Here is a 12,034-nt window from a genome sequence, read left to right as displayed (position 1 = left end):
ACACTAAGTATGTAGCTATACATAGGAGCTTGGTGACTTGCGACCTTTCAAAAACATCACACATCAAATGTCACTGCTCGCGCTAGTACTAATGTTTAGCTATGCCCCACTTGGCATCCCTGTCTGAGGCAACAGATGCTGCTTTGTGTCACGGAGGACCCATTAATCGCTCCGGCTTTCCAGAAGTCAGTAGAGTCTGAGTCGCTGACTGTTTTACATTAACCTTGGCCTTTCTTTGATAAAGAAGGAATGCAAAAATGTTTTTTCGTTTTGTTTATGCTTAAAATTCAATGAACATGCCATGAAACCTGTGATTGTTACGCGCTAAAAGAATACTTGGCTGCATTAGCACAGAGGATATACTTAAGTCACTTAAAATGTATACTAAGAAACGGCGAAAACAACGAATAAATACAATACTCCGCATAGAATATTTTTTAATTCAAATTCAGCTTTGCAAAACAAAGGGAATAATTCACTATTTCTGCACTACTTGCAGCTACATTGTGGTCATACCTGAATGCAGGTTAGTTGCAAATAAAAACACTTGGTCTTGAGCGATTTGCACAGAATCACAGGATTCTGAGCCTCCCGCGGAGACTTACACTGTACCCAGCTTCAAAGTCGGCCGCTGTCTTTTCATTCCTTAATTGCTTGCATCACGTTTTCCCAGCCCCTCCTGCCTCGGAGCAGCACTACAGGCTACCTTTGGGCTCGTTTTGGTAGGATCCAGGCCTACCATGCCGCACCCGTCCCTGGTTGGAACGGAAGCGGAAGCTGAGTTGTACAGTACTACTCTGTGTCCGACCGAGTGAGGAGACCGGGTTATGTGCACACGGATCGGGCTGCACCGGGAAAGAAGCAAAGTGCTCCATTTCTTAGGTATTTTTTTCGTGGGGCTGAGGGTGCAGGTGAGAAGATGTGGAAGTGAGGTGGGTGTGATTTCCCGCCACTTTGGAGTACTCTGCCGCGGTTTTGTTTGAAAGGCGGGAACCCGCCTTTTTTTAAGATGCGGCGCTGTAATGCAGTGCTTTATGCATACATGCCAACATTTCAGAAGAGCAAAGTGGGAGATTCTTTACAAAAAATCGGGAGAATGGGGCCTTGGATCGGGTTACTATCATGTATGGGCTTTGGAAGTGAGCTGCTGCAGGATCGGACATTTGAAACGCAAATGTACGTTTTTTTCTTACCTTTCAGAAGCATGGAGCGCAATGGCAGGCAGAGAGAGGGTTATGCAAGTGTTCTGCACTCACTGGCCTGGCAGGTTGCTGGCAGTGCATATACCAACCCCCCTCCCCCCATGTGGCAGCCCAGGCACACACACAGTCACCCTCGAGTACTTCACATATCTTTAAAAGATAATTCGCTTGTTAATGGGGCTTTGTTGGTTTTTCACCCCTTCTAGAGCCCCTGCATCGCTACTCTGACTATTGCTGGAAGAATTAGCACGTTACACAATACCACGCCATGTCTGCTAAAACCCCGAGGACTCGGGTTTTTGCTTGCAGAATCGGGGGGGGGGGGGGGTCTGGAGACTAGCCTTGAAATCGGTAGTCTCCCGCCTGAATCGGGAGGGTTGGCATGTCTGGTATGTGAGTGAGCTGGAGGTAGGATTCCGCTTCTCACTTAACTTTACCAAATGTTGGGGCTTTTCTTAGAGATGGGTATTGGATCCCATAATTTGTAGACATTTGGGACGCTGCAGGTAACTTCCTATTGAGGCAGTGTGTGTGAGTTCCCTTTGCAACATCGGTGCTTCAGGCTCAGATCAATTACATGCTCTATTAATAAAAATCATGTGTGGTGGCGATTGAAGTTGGGATTTTTTTTCGCCATACCCAGTCTTCGGTATGGCCTCACAGTTACACCTGCACACTTTGAAACTGGGGGCCCGGGTTCCAGTCCTAGCGTGGGATCCCCATCCTGTGATTCTGGGCATAACACTTAATAGCTGGGCATTATGTAGGAAAGTTGCGATGATATGATGAGCTGTTTTAGTTGCCTAGTGAAAACCTAGCTGTTCATGGCTACATTTTATTCATTTGACTAATTTTTTTCATTTTCTTCCTGCCCCATGCGTGCAGTATCACCGAGTAGGCCTCCGAGCTTTCATGACAAGAAGCAGATGTCTTCAGAGAATTCTTTTCAAAGGGGCTTTCTGGGATTTTAGCAGGCAATGGTTCCCAACATAAAAACTTTGCAAACCATGTCAAGAGCATTAATCTAGAAGTAACCTCCCCATTCCACAGCCATTCATCTGTCATTTTATTGTATTTGACCTTATTGGTTAATTGTTTCGGGGGAAAACGTCACCAGGTTCTGGTGCTACTGCACCTGCTGCACCATTCAAATGATGACCCTATTGCGTGCTTGATAAATGTATTTGTAACTGCCTTGTTTAGTAGTATCATTTAGCAGTGATCTGGGTTTGGTGGGGTCCCTACACGTTTTGGCCCTGGTGCCATTGCACCTGCTGCTCCTTTAAAATAAAGTCCCTGATAACTGCAAGGTAATTTCAATTTTGAATGCTTGTTTAGTAGTCAAAATAGCAATATTGGGTGTTTAGAGGAGTTATGACAACTTTTGGGACCGGTGCCACTGCACCTGCTGCACCATTCAAATCATTACCCTGTTGTCTTCAAGGTAACTGCACTTGTGGCTGCCTGTTTAGTAGTAAAATATAGCATAGCTCTTGTATATTTAACTTTATTTTTAATGTGCAATGTTTATTACAACATTTAGAATTTGATCACAATGACCAAACAGATTATGTTGAAAAAATTGAAAAGGTATTTGCTCAGGATCACACAATTTGTTCAATAATGCTTAGGTCATTATGGTACCAGTAGTTACTGGTTGTGTTTTTATATTTGAGTTTACTTACGTGTTCTGATGGTTCTGACCGTGGCCCTATTGGCCTGGTCCTGTATATAATCTCCTGTGAATATTGCCTAGTGCCAGTTGGCACAGTGTAAATGTGTGATTATGTTTCTAATGTGTTTTATGATAATACAAAGGCCATTTTTGATATAACCTTGTGTGGAGTTTCTTTTGTAGGCGTCTCTCTCCCAGTTGTCTCTTGCAGTCTACCCAAAGGACTCGCGTCTACTTCTCCCAGGAGTACTAATCGGGGAACTGCTGCTGTCTACGTGAGGGGAAAAGCAAGGCAGCCTGGAGCACCATTTGGCATCGTGACAGCAGTAAAATGTCATCTAGAAAAACATTCAAGGCTCTGTGAGTGCCTGAGGGAGTAGTGTTGCTCCCATTGCCAACACTGGTGATATGCTGATCCTCACATAATGGTTTTCCTTGGCAACTAGGCAACCATTGCATGATGCCCAACCATTGGAAAACTTTGGCCCAGTCATAAAGAGGGTCATTCTTGGCCATATCTGAGCACGCATGATATGTTGGCTACCTCTGGTATTATTTTTATATTGGAAAAAGTGTATGAAAGCAAAAAGTAAACCTTTGTATTGTGATGCTGTCCTTCTGTAACTCTACTAGGCCCCACTCCTGGTATCAGGGCTGCTTCACTGAACGCAAACCAAAAAACGTGGCACTATTTATTTTCTTTTGTCCCCCCTAAACGCTACTGTGTAACATAGGCTAGTTCTGTGGGTGAAGCCAGAGTATGAAGCACGGACCAGTGACCCCGTATAAATGTGAGCTCTTTTGTCTGGCACAGACCAGTGCTCCACATCTAGTGTAAGTAGCATGAATTAAATGTGTTCTATGCAGCTAACCACTGGTATATGGTATTTGAGCCTATGTTATGCACCTTCGACCAGGGCCCTGCTTTTTCTTAGCCTGGTTTTGCAGCATGACTGAGAGCCCACATCTTTGTTTGCCTGGTTCTGCAGAATGGCAGTTACCCTTTTTTGTGAGCTTAGCTATTCACCTTATGGTTAAATAAGTTATATGTATAATTGCAAAAAACAATGAGGGGGACTAACCTCAACAAATGCCACTTGAGCACTCAATTAGACCCCAAAAATATACATCCTAATTAATACTAGGCAAAAAACATATTTTCCTAGATAGGATGCAATATGAAAAATCTACACAAAAAGGTGCTGAGTCAGATAGGGATATAGCGTCTCCTTAAGAAATCAGAAACTAACTTACATCTATTTTTTCTTTATATCCAGCCCGTGTTAAATAAGGGAAGCAAAAGAATAACCATTTTTCCACTCTCCGTGGATCAGATAAGTAACTATGTCCTTCTAACCATATATAACATCATCATCCTACCATATACCTGATAGATCAGGATTCTTTGGTTAAATATATCTTTCTTCTCTCATTGTATTCTGTACAGGACGAGAGGCTGAAGAAACTCCGGCGTGAAGAAACAGAGCTACACAAGCTGGTACCTCCGGCGAGGGAACATGGATGCGGACAGAAACCCTGAAGAAGAGATCAACAACATGTAAGAGGAAGACCCGCGTGTCGGAGCCGTAACATGTCAGAGACGTCCAATCATGGTACCACGTATTCCCGACTCCGGGTCAACAGGACCCGAGCAGGTAAGTCGACAACACAAAGGGAGTGTGGGAAATGATAGGAAGGTGCTGTCTTGTCTTGGAAGCAGTGGGTGTGGGATTTTGGTGCTAGAAGTCTTTGCCAGAACACTTTTATTGATCGATTTGCTCATTTCTCAGGATGATGACATGCTCTTTGCAGTATCACATAATAAGAACCAGCATGTTAATTGACTCGTAAAGGATCTTTAACGCTATGTAGGGTCTCTTGCTGCTGTACATAGCTGTATTGCTCCTCTAGGTGGCTCATGCAATACAAGTACCACTACATGCATGCCTCTCTTGATGTTCTAATGTGCTCTGCTGCATGTTTGTGCATGGTATGTCTTTTCAGAAAGTGCTTCTGGGAGCAAAGTGATATATGACTGTATGGCGTACCTGTGCTGAGTTGGATGTGAGATGTTCTGTCCTGTGTAAGGTTAGATGAGTGTGTGTCGTTTCATGGTGGCAGGTGCTTTGGATTTCACAGTGGTGACCTTGTAATAAATATGATATTCACCAGTCAATATGCCATATAAGGTGTTGGTGCAGTTGAGCGAAACATAGGGTTTCCTTTCCTATTTGATTTGCTCAAGTGCGTTATCTCATCTGTTGTGTGTGGGTGGGTTTAATTTATTTCCTAACATGCAACACAGTGGGCAATCATTTCATTTGAGATTTAGTGAAACTCAACCACACATTCTCTGTTTATGCTTAAGAAGTTGAATTCCCAATGTTATGTGCCTATTTACAAAATACTTTTTTCATAAGTTAATCATGTATAACTGCTTGTCAATTATTCTAGGAAATTACAGCTATTCGTCAGATTACCCTGCTACGGGTCTGAATGAGGAGCTCAAACTAATACAAACAAATGTAAGAAAATTTCAAGATAAGAATGATTTCTCAAAAGGTAAGTGAAACTCATCTTTTAAAACCAAGTGAGTAGAAGCAACTTTGACCACATAACCTAAAACTCCTAATTCTCCTGCACTTTGTACTCCTCACGTGCATATCTCAGAAATAAGTTTCTGTTCACCAAAAGCTGTGCCTTAAAATAAAAATAATAATAATAAAAACACCTACTGAATTGTAGGCCAGCTGAAGTACGTGTGGAAATCAGTAGGCTATTTATCATTTGCAGGCAGCGCTGTGTGCTTTGACAAACATTGTATGTTCTTTGCAAAAAGAAATTGGTTCTGGAGTACCAATGCGTATTTCTGGCACTAATGCATCATTTTTTGATCACTGTTACACATGGTGCTTATGAATGTCAATTAGCCGGCCAGAAACAAAAACGTTTACTTTTAAAATCATGTATATATGATGGCATATATATTAATGCTTTGTTATCTGCAGGATGATATGCAGCAGCTGGTAGAGGTTCTGTTGAACCCTATTCATTATGAAATTGTGTGCTGAGATGAGCATTGGGCAGGGATCAACCAGAAATTGCAGATTTATTTGGTAAGATATTCCAAATCATCTAATTACCCTTCTGGTAACGAACATTCAGGTTAAAGCTGCAAATTGTTTGTGTAAAAACAGTAACTAACATTAAAAATGTGTTTTGACTTATAAAACCTTAAGGCCTAAGTGGTCCCATAGCGGCTCACGTTATTGCTGCAGTGTTCCTTTTATGCTGTTTTGTATTGCCTTTTTACTCCTTCAGTCAGTTCTCTTCAAATAAGCAAGCAATCCAGGCCTTAAACTAGAAATCTTCATGACAGCACTGAAAGCACACAGTGCTTCCAGCCTTACTTCATACTTTCATCTGCATCCCTGGTCCAAACACTTGCTTGTCTGCATTCATGTACTGGCCGCAAGGGAATTTGGGACTTTCTTTTCCAGACGGGCTTGCTGCAAGCGTAGTTCAGTGGACCTTCCGCCAATATCCTTCTTGAAGGCAGCATAAGTTGAACCCAAGGTAGTTTACTCCCTGTTTGCACAGGCTACATCTAGTGGCTTACAGACTCTGGTAACTGGGAAACCACTCTTTACCTTTGTACATCTGTAATTTATCCTGAATGTTAGAGGAGCAGTGATTAAAGGCACAATGCTGTCAAACTGTGGTCAATGTGTGGCGGAGATTAAAACCTAAAATTCGCCGTCTCTTGAGGATAAAGAGCCGTTTTTTACAATAATATTGAAACTCTGGGACTGTTCTGAATCTAATTTTCCCCTTCACTCTTACAGTTGAGAAAGGGATATTTTCTTTCTTCACCTTCCATCTGATCAATGGCCTAAGTTCAAATGTGAACCAGAAGCATCAGCAAAGCAGTGTTAAAACCTATCATAAGGCGCCCTTTATGGTGGAGGGGAATCCAGTGTTTTATTAAGGCAGCTAATCTAAAAGAAAATCTAAAGTAACTCAATTGTAGAAAGTGTACTAATATAGTCTTTTGTTATCTTTTCAGAATGTTATGAAATCTTAGTGCAAGCTGGCTTCCTCTCAACAACCAAACTACGAGAAGGGCTCTTGTCGTAAGGATCTGCAATTGCAAAAGAGGACAAAATACTCTGAATCTGGCAACACACAATAAAGCTGCTTCTTTTGTTGACTTTTTAAAATTCACTTTCCTTACTTTTAATGTTATCCTGAACAGTATACTATCTCTCTTTGAGGTCATGTACATGCTTTGGCGAAATAAAAGCACACAGTGAGAAGTAATTTCAGATCCATTTATTTGAACCAATTCTTTGTTCGGTGTATTGCCACAGGTCACCATATCAAAACTTAGAGTGACGTCGTTTAGCTCAAATGAAGACCTGTCACAATTAGTATGGGGAAAGGTCATACGTTGCAAGGCTGCTACTCAATGCAAATGGTATTCTTGCCAACACCAACGCTCCTCACAAATTCATTTTATATCATTGTCCTTGGTTAAAGAAGGATCCTGTTTTAAACCCATACAGTTTTCTTTTTTAAAGGGACACCATGTTTCACCCAAGTATTTCATTTCAAATTTGTTTTTAAATTAGACTTGAGTAATCCAGGATGAAGGAAAGGACATTTGGAAAGTCTGTATTTAAACATTTAGGAGTGATATACAAGCATCGAGAACATTTTATTAACCCCTTCAGCGCGGCGCGGATTTCCACGCCACGCTGAAGGTTCCGTGCGCGGGCGGGGCCATGACGGAACGGTTCCGTCATGCGCACAGCGCAACCGACGTGCATGACGGAACCGTTCCGTCATGCGTGTCGAAGGGGTTAAACCATTCTGAAGTAATGCCCATTTGCAATAGCCAAGAGTGCCCATCCAGTGGATACTCTTGGATGTTACGAATTGGGATTACTTCTAAATAATTCCACGGAGTACTCTTGGTTGTTAGGCAGTGATGCCCGTAGTATTTTCCCAATACCCTTGTGTACATTAACTCCAATTCGAAGTTGTCATAAAATCATACTACAGTAATGCATAATAATTCTGAAGATGTTAGCAAATCATCCAGTGGTTGTAAACAGTAACCATGAGGTTGTCCTGAAATCATCCGGTAGTATTTCAAACTCATCCTGCACTTGTCAGTTAGTATTCCTTGAGAAGTACAAGATCATCACGCGTTTTTAATTGAAGTAATCATGACACCATCCTGGAGTAATTCACGCTCATCCTGCAGTTGTCAATTAGTATTCTTGGAGTTCTAAAGGATCATCACGCATTTTTAATTGAAGTAATCAGGACACCATCCTGGAGTAATTCACACTCATCCTGCAGTTGTCAATTAGTATTCTTGGAGTTGTAAAGGATCATCACGCATTTTTAATTGAAGTAATCAGGACACCATCCTGGAGTAATTCACACTCATCCTGCAGTTGTCAATTAGTATTCTTGGAGTTGTAAAGGATCATCACGCATTTTTAATTGAAGTAATCAGGACACCATCCTGGAGTAGTTTTTGTGATTACAGTAAGAGTCATCTCATTTAAATATTTCTCCCTGTGGGCAGACTTCAGGATGGCTTGGGATGACTTCCCCAGATAATTACAGGAATAGCCTGGCTGAAGTCATCGGATGACCCTAGAATGAGTCCAGGATGATCTTCCTTTTTGACTTGGGATACCAATAGCGAGTTAACAAATTACTCGTCTGTGGTAAGCCATAATCACGGCACCCGAAGATCTTAGAACCTGTCGTTGTCTGAGGCATTATGTTCATGTAACCTACTTCCTTGTGTCAGTGCAAGATAACGGGTTGTGCTGCGTGCAAGGAGCAGCAGAAAATGTGTTGGAATGAGGTAAATGAAAAGCAATATGCATCCATGGTGGGGGAAAGAGGAGGTCGACATTATGGAATGCGGGGCGGGAGGGAGAGAGTGAAAGGGAGAGAGAGAGTGAAAGAGTGAGAAAGAGAGAGAGAGAGGAGGAGAGAGAGAGCGAGAGAGGGCGAGAGAGAGAGCAAGAGAGGGGGAGAGAGAGAGCGAGAGAGGGGGAGAGAGAGCGAGAGAGAAAGAGAGAGCAGGAGAGACAGAGAGAAAGAGAGAGCAGGAGAGACAGAGAGAAAGAGAGAGCAGGAGAGACAGAGAGAAAGAGAGAGAGAGAGAGAGAGAGAGAGAGAGAGAGAGAGAGAGAGAGAGAGAGAGAGAGAGAGAGAGAGAGAGAGAGCGCGCGCGCCAGGGAATGGTGCAGTCTGCTCTTTTTGGAAGTACTGCACTCGTGCTTGCGGCGCGCCGCTGCACACTCATGCAAGCTGGATGCCGCCACAAGCACAAGTGTGTGCTTCTAAAAAGAGCAGAGCGACGTCTAAAGGTCCTCCTATGCAGTGCATGCGAGACCTAAAAAGGGATGAGTCGAGATTATGGCTCAGCATTTAACTAAATGAATAGTGGATGAGCAGCAGTCAGAAGGTCTCCATGGACTCGTTGTTGGGACTGACACCACAGTATGTGAATAGGAGGAGGGAACTGTTTGTGGGGCAATTGTGGAGGATTTGCTGGAATTTATGGTGGAGGGAATCTGGAGGGAGATTGGTAGTTTTGATGGGTTTATTTAAAGTAATAGGTACAGTTGGAGAAGAGGCAAGGAGAAGGATACCTTTAACATGGGCATAGAGAAGGACTTGAGGAAATTGTCAAATTTATTATTATTTTTAGCCCAAGTAAATGGACCATGTTGGCATGTATATTTATCGACTCAGGTTAATAGACAGTGGTTGGATGCAATAAGTAACCAACTGGGTCTGAAGTGGTGTCTCTTTTATTATAGAGATCGATGAGAACAGGATATGAAACATTTATGTGAATTGTGCTGCACCTTCATCGACAAACAGAGGAATTAACAGAGTCTTCTGACTGAATCGTGATATTGAGGTAATAATTATGTGTTTTTTGTTCATGTTAGAGATGGAACTTTTGATTCTTTAAAGGGAGGGAGAGCAGTATTCCAAAACACAGATGGGTGGTTTTCTAAACATTACAGGGTGGTATGCAGGAGGTTTTCTAAACATAACAAGGTGGTATATAGGCATTGAGGGTATGGCTAGAAAGGAGAAAACACATCAATATTTAGGAGATGTTGATCATGCATAAATAGCGGGTATCAAGATAAAATTAAAATAAAAACCCTTTTGAAATGTCACTTAGATGTTATTGGACAGAATGTCCACAGTAAAGTGTATATAGGCAGGGAGTCTTGTGGGGGGAGTGTGTGCAATTTGTTGCATTAATGGGAATAATGTATATTTGTAAATATGTAAATTATAAAGCCAACTTCATATGATTGATACATATGTTTTGATTTACAGCCCTGATGATGTCCATAGGGACGAAACACGTTGGCTGGGCCGTGTTGACTTCTTTTGCTGAAAAGCATTGATTGAATAAACAATTTGTGGTCCATTAAGAAAAACAAGACTCTCAAGTGATTCTTTTTTAATGGACTGATGATAATTAAGGAATGAACAGTATTATTCTTTGAATTTTGGAAAGATAAATCAAGGATGGACTTTCACAAGCTCCTTTTCTTCTAAAATTGGATTTTGCATGAACGTGGCCCTGGGGCATTGTGACCAGTTAGAGTTGAGAGTGACAGTATGCTAATGGAATTGTCCTGATATTACACCTGTGCGCCCTTCTTCTTAGCCCACACTGCCAGTTGCAGAATTTTGGCTAAGAAGGCAGTGACTGAGGGGGACACAAAAGGTGATGCACAAGTGACACACTCGTCGATGGCTAGCCGCACAAATGCCAGCGCTGAGTTGGCGTCCTGTTACACTAAAGTTGTGGACGAATCTTCTTAACAGTGCCGAGACAGTCTCTTTGCATCACAAAGGGCTTGCAGTTGTCTCAGGCCAGGGCGCTGTATCGCAGTCCAGCTTTGCCCCGACAACTCAAATAATAAAAAAAACCAAGCATAACTCCCTTCAAAAGAAGCCCAAAAAGTAATTTCCCACTAAAAGAAGCCTAACTACAAAAACGAAAAAGACGACGGAATATTTAATAAGGATGGGGGGGAGGGGTGTAGGAAGGCGAGAGCACTCGGATAAATGGTGGGTGAGAGGGGAAAGCTGTAATACTGGTGACAAACATCAGCTGCATGCATTTGCTTCGAAAAGCCAACAAACATTCTAAGAACACAAACTGAGGCAATTTAAAATACATAGTGTGCGAAACGAACTGAAATGGACGTAAGCGAAATGAGACGTGTAACAGGGCCAGTAACCATGGGAGGGAATGACGCACCAAAAGGAGGGACAACGATTTACAAAGCAAAAGTAAGGCTCTTAAAACCGCACATGGAAGAACCAATGAAAAACAATGGGTAGGCTTGAAGGCCTTATACTGAATGCAGCACGTTTCGAAGACAGTGCATGTATGCTACCTGGGCTCGACCTAAAAATGAACTACCTACTGGTATAATCCACCCTGGGGCATGTGCCACTGGCTGCCAGTAAAGCCAACATTACTTATGTAGTCAACTTGTACGTTTAACCCAGATCTCTTGACTGGGGGAGAATGTTTTGATTTGTTCTGCATTCCGTCCATCAATTGTGTGTCTTTTGCTTTCTCGCCCTAAGTGCGCCGGGTATGCCTAGACATAGGTCCCGGGCTCACTGTGCCACTGGATTCAAGCTATCCTGGCTGAAGAGGGGCGAAACCCTGAAACCGGCTAGGATGCTTGTTTCTGGTCCAGGGAGGACCTGGCTTGGCAGTTCGGGCTGGACTGTTCCCATGAGGCACAGGGTCCAGACTGATTTGCATATGGTCAGGACTAAACTGGGGTGGCATGGTGAGCAAAAGAATGATGGATTTAACCCAGATCTTTTGACTGGGGGAGAATGTTTTGATTTGTTCTGCATCCCGTTAATCAATTGTGTCTCTTTTGTCAACCTGTACGTTGAAAGAGGTAACCTTTCAAGGTTGAGCGAGGAAAAGGTACCAGCTGAAGGATGGGATGAAACAGGGGACTACTGATTCTATGTCAGGACCGGAGACTCAGATTATGCCTTCTTCCTTCGCTTTATTTTAACAGCAGCATATTTCCAACAACACAATAACCAACTACATTTC

At 42.6% G+C, this 12,034-nt stretch overlaps 1 long non-coding RNA gene across 3 annotated transcripts; it reads left to right on the top strand.

The window, feature by feature from the left end:
- Window positions 1-765: 765 nt before the first annotated feature.
- Window positions 766-7,582, top strand: LOC146871402 (uncharacterized). 3 transcript variants are annotated; one of them, XR_014980998.1, is made up of 5 exons: window positions 766-882; window positions 4,155-4,215; window positions 4,325-4,532; window positions 5,332-5,993; window positions 6,944-7,582. It is a non-coding gene; the product is annotated as an uncharacterized LOC146871402 (long non-coding RNA). The 3 variants fall into 3 exon arrangements; XR_014980999.1 differs by having other exon boundaries at window positions 4,155-4,532; window positions 5,332-5,439; window positions 5,886-5,993; XR_014980997.1 differs by having other exon boundaries at window positions 4,155-4,532.
- The last annotated feature ends 4,452 nt before the right edge of the window (window positions 7,583-12,034 follow it).

Source organism: Triturus cristatus, chromosome 1_1 (genome assembly GCF_964204655.1).
Source record: "Triturus cristatus chromosome 1_1, aTriCri1.1, whole genome shotgun sequence".
NCBI lineage: Eukaryota > Metazoa > Chordata > Amphibia > Caudata > Salamandridae > Triturus > Triturus cristatus.
The sequence above is the reverse complement of the archived record's forward strand: the minus strand, read 5'-3'. Positions and strand labels throughout refer to the sequence as shown.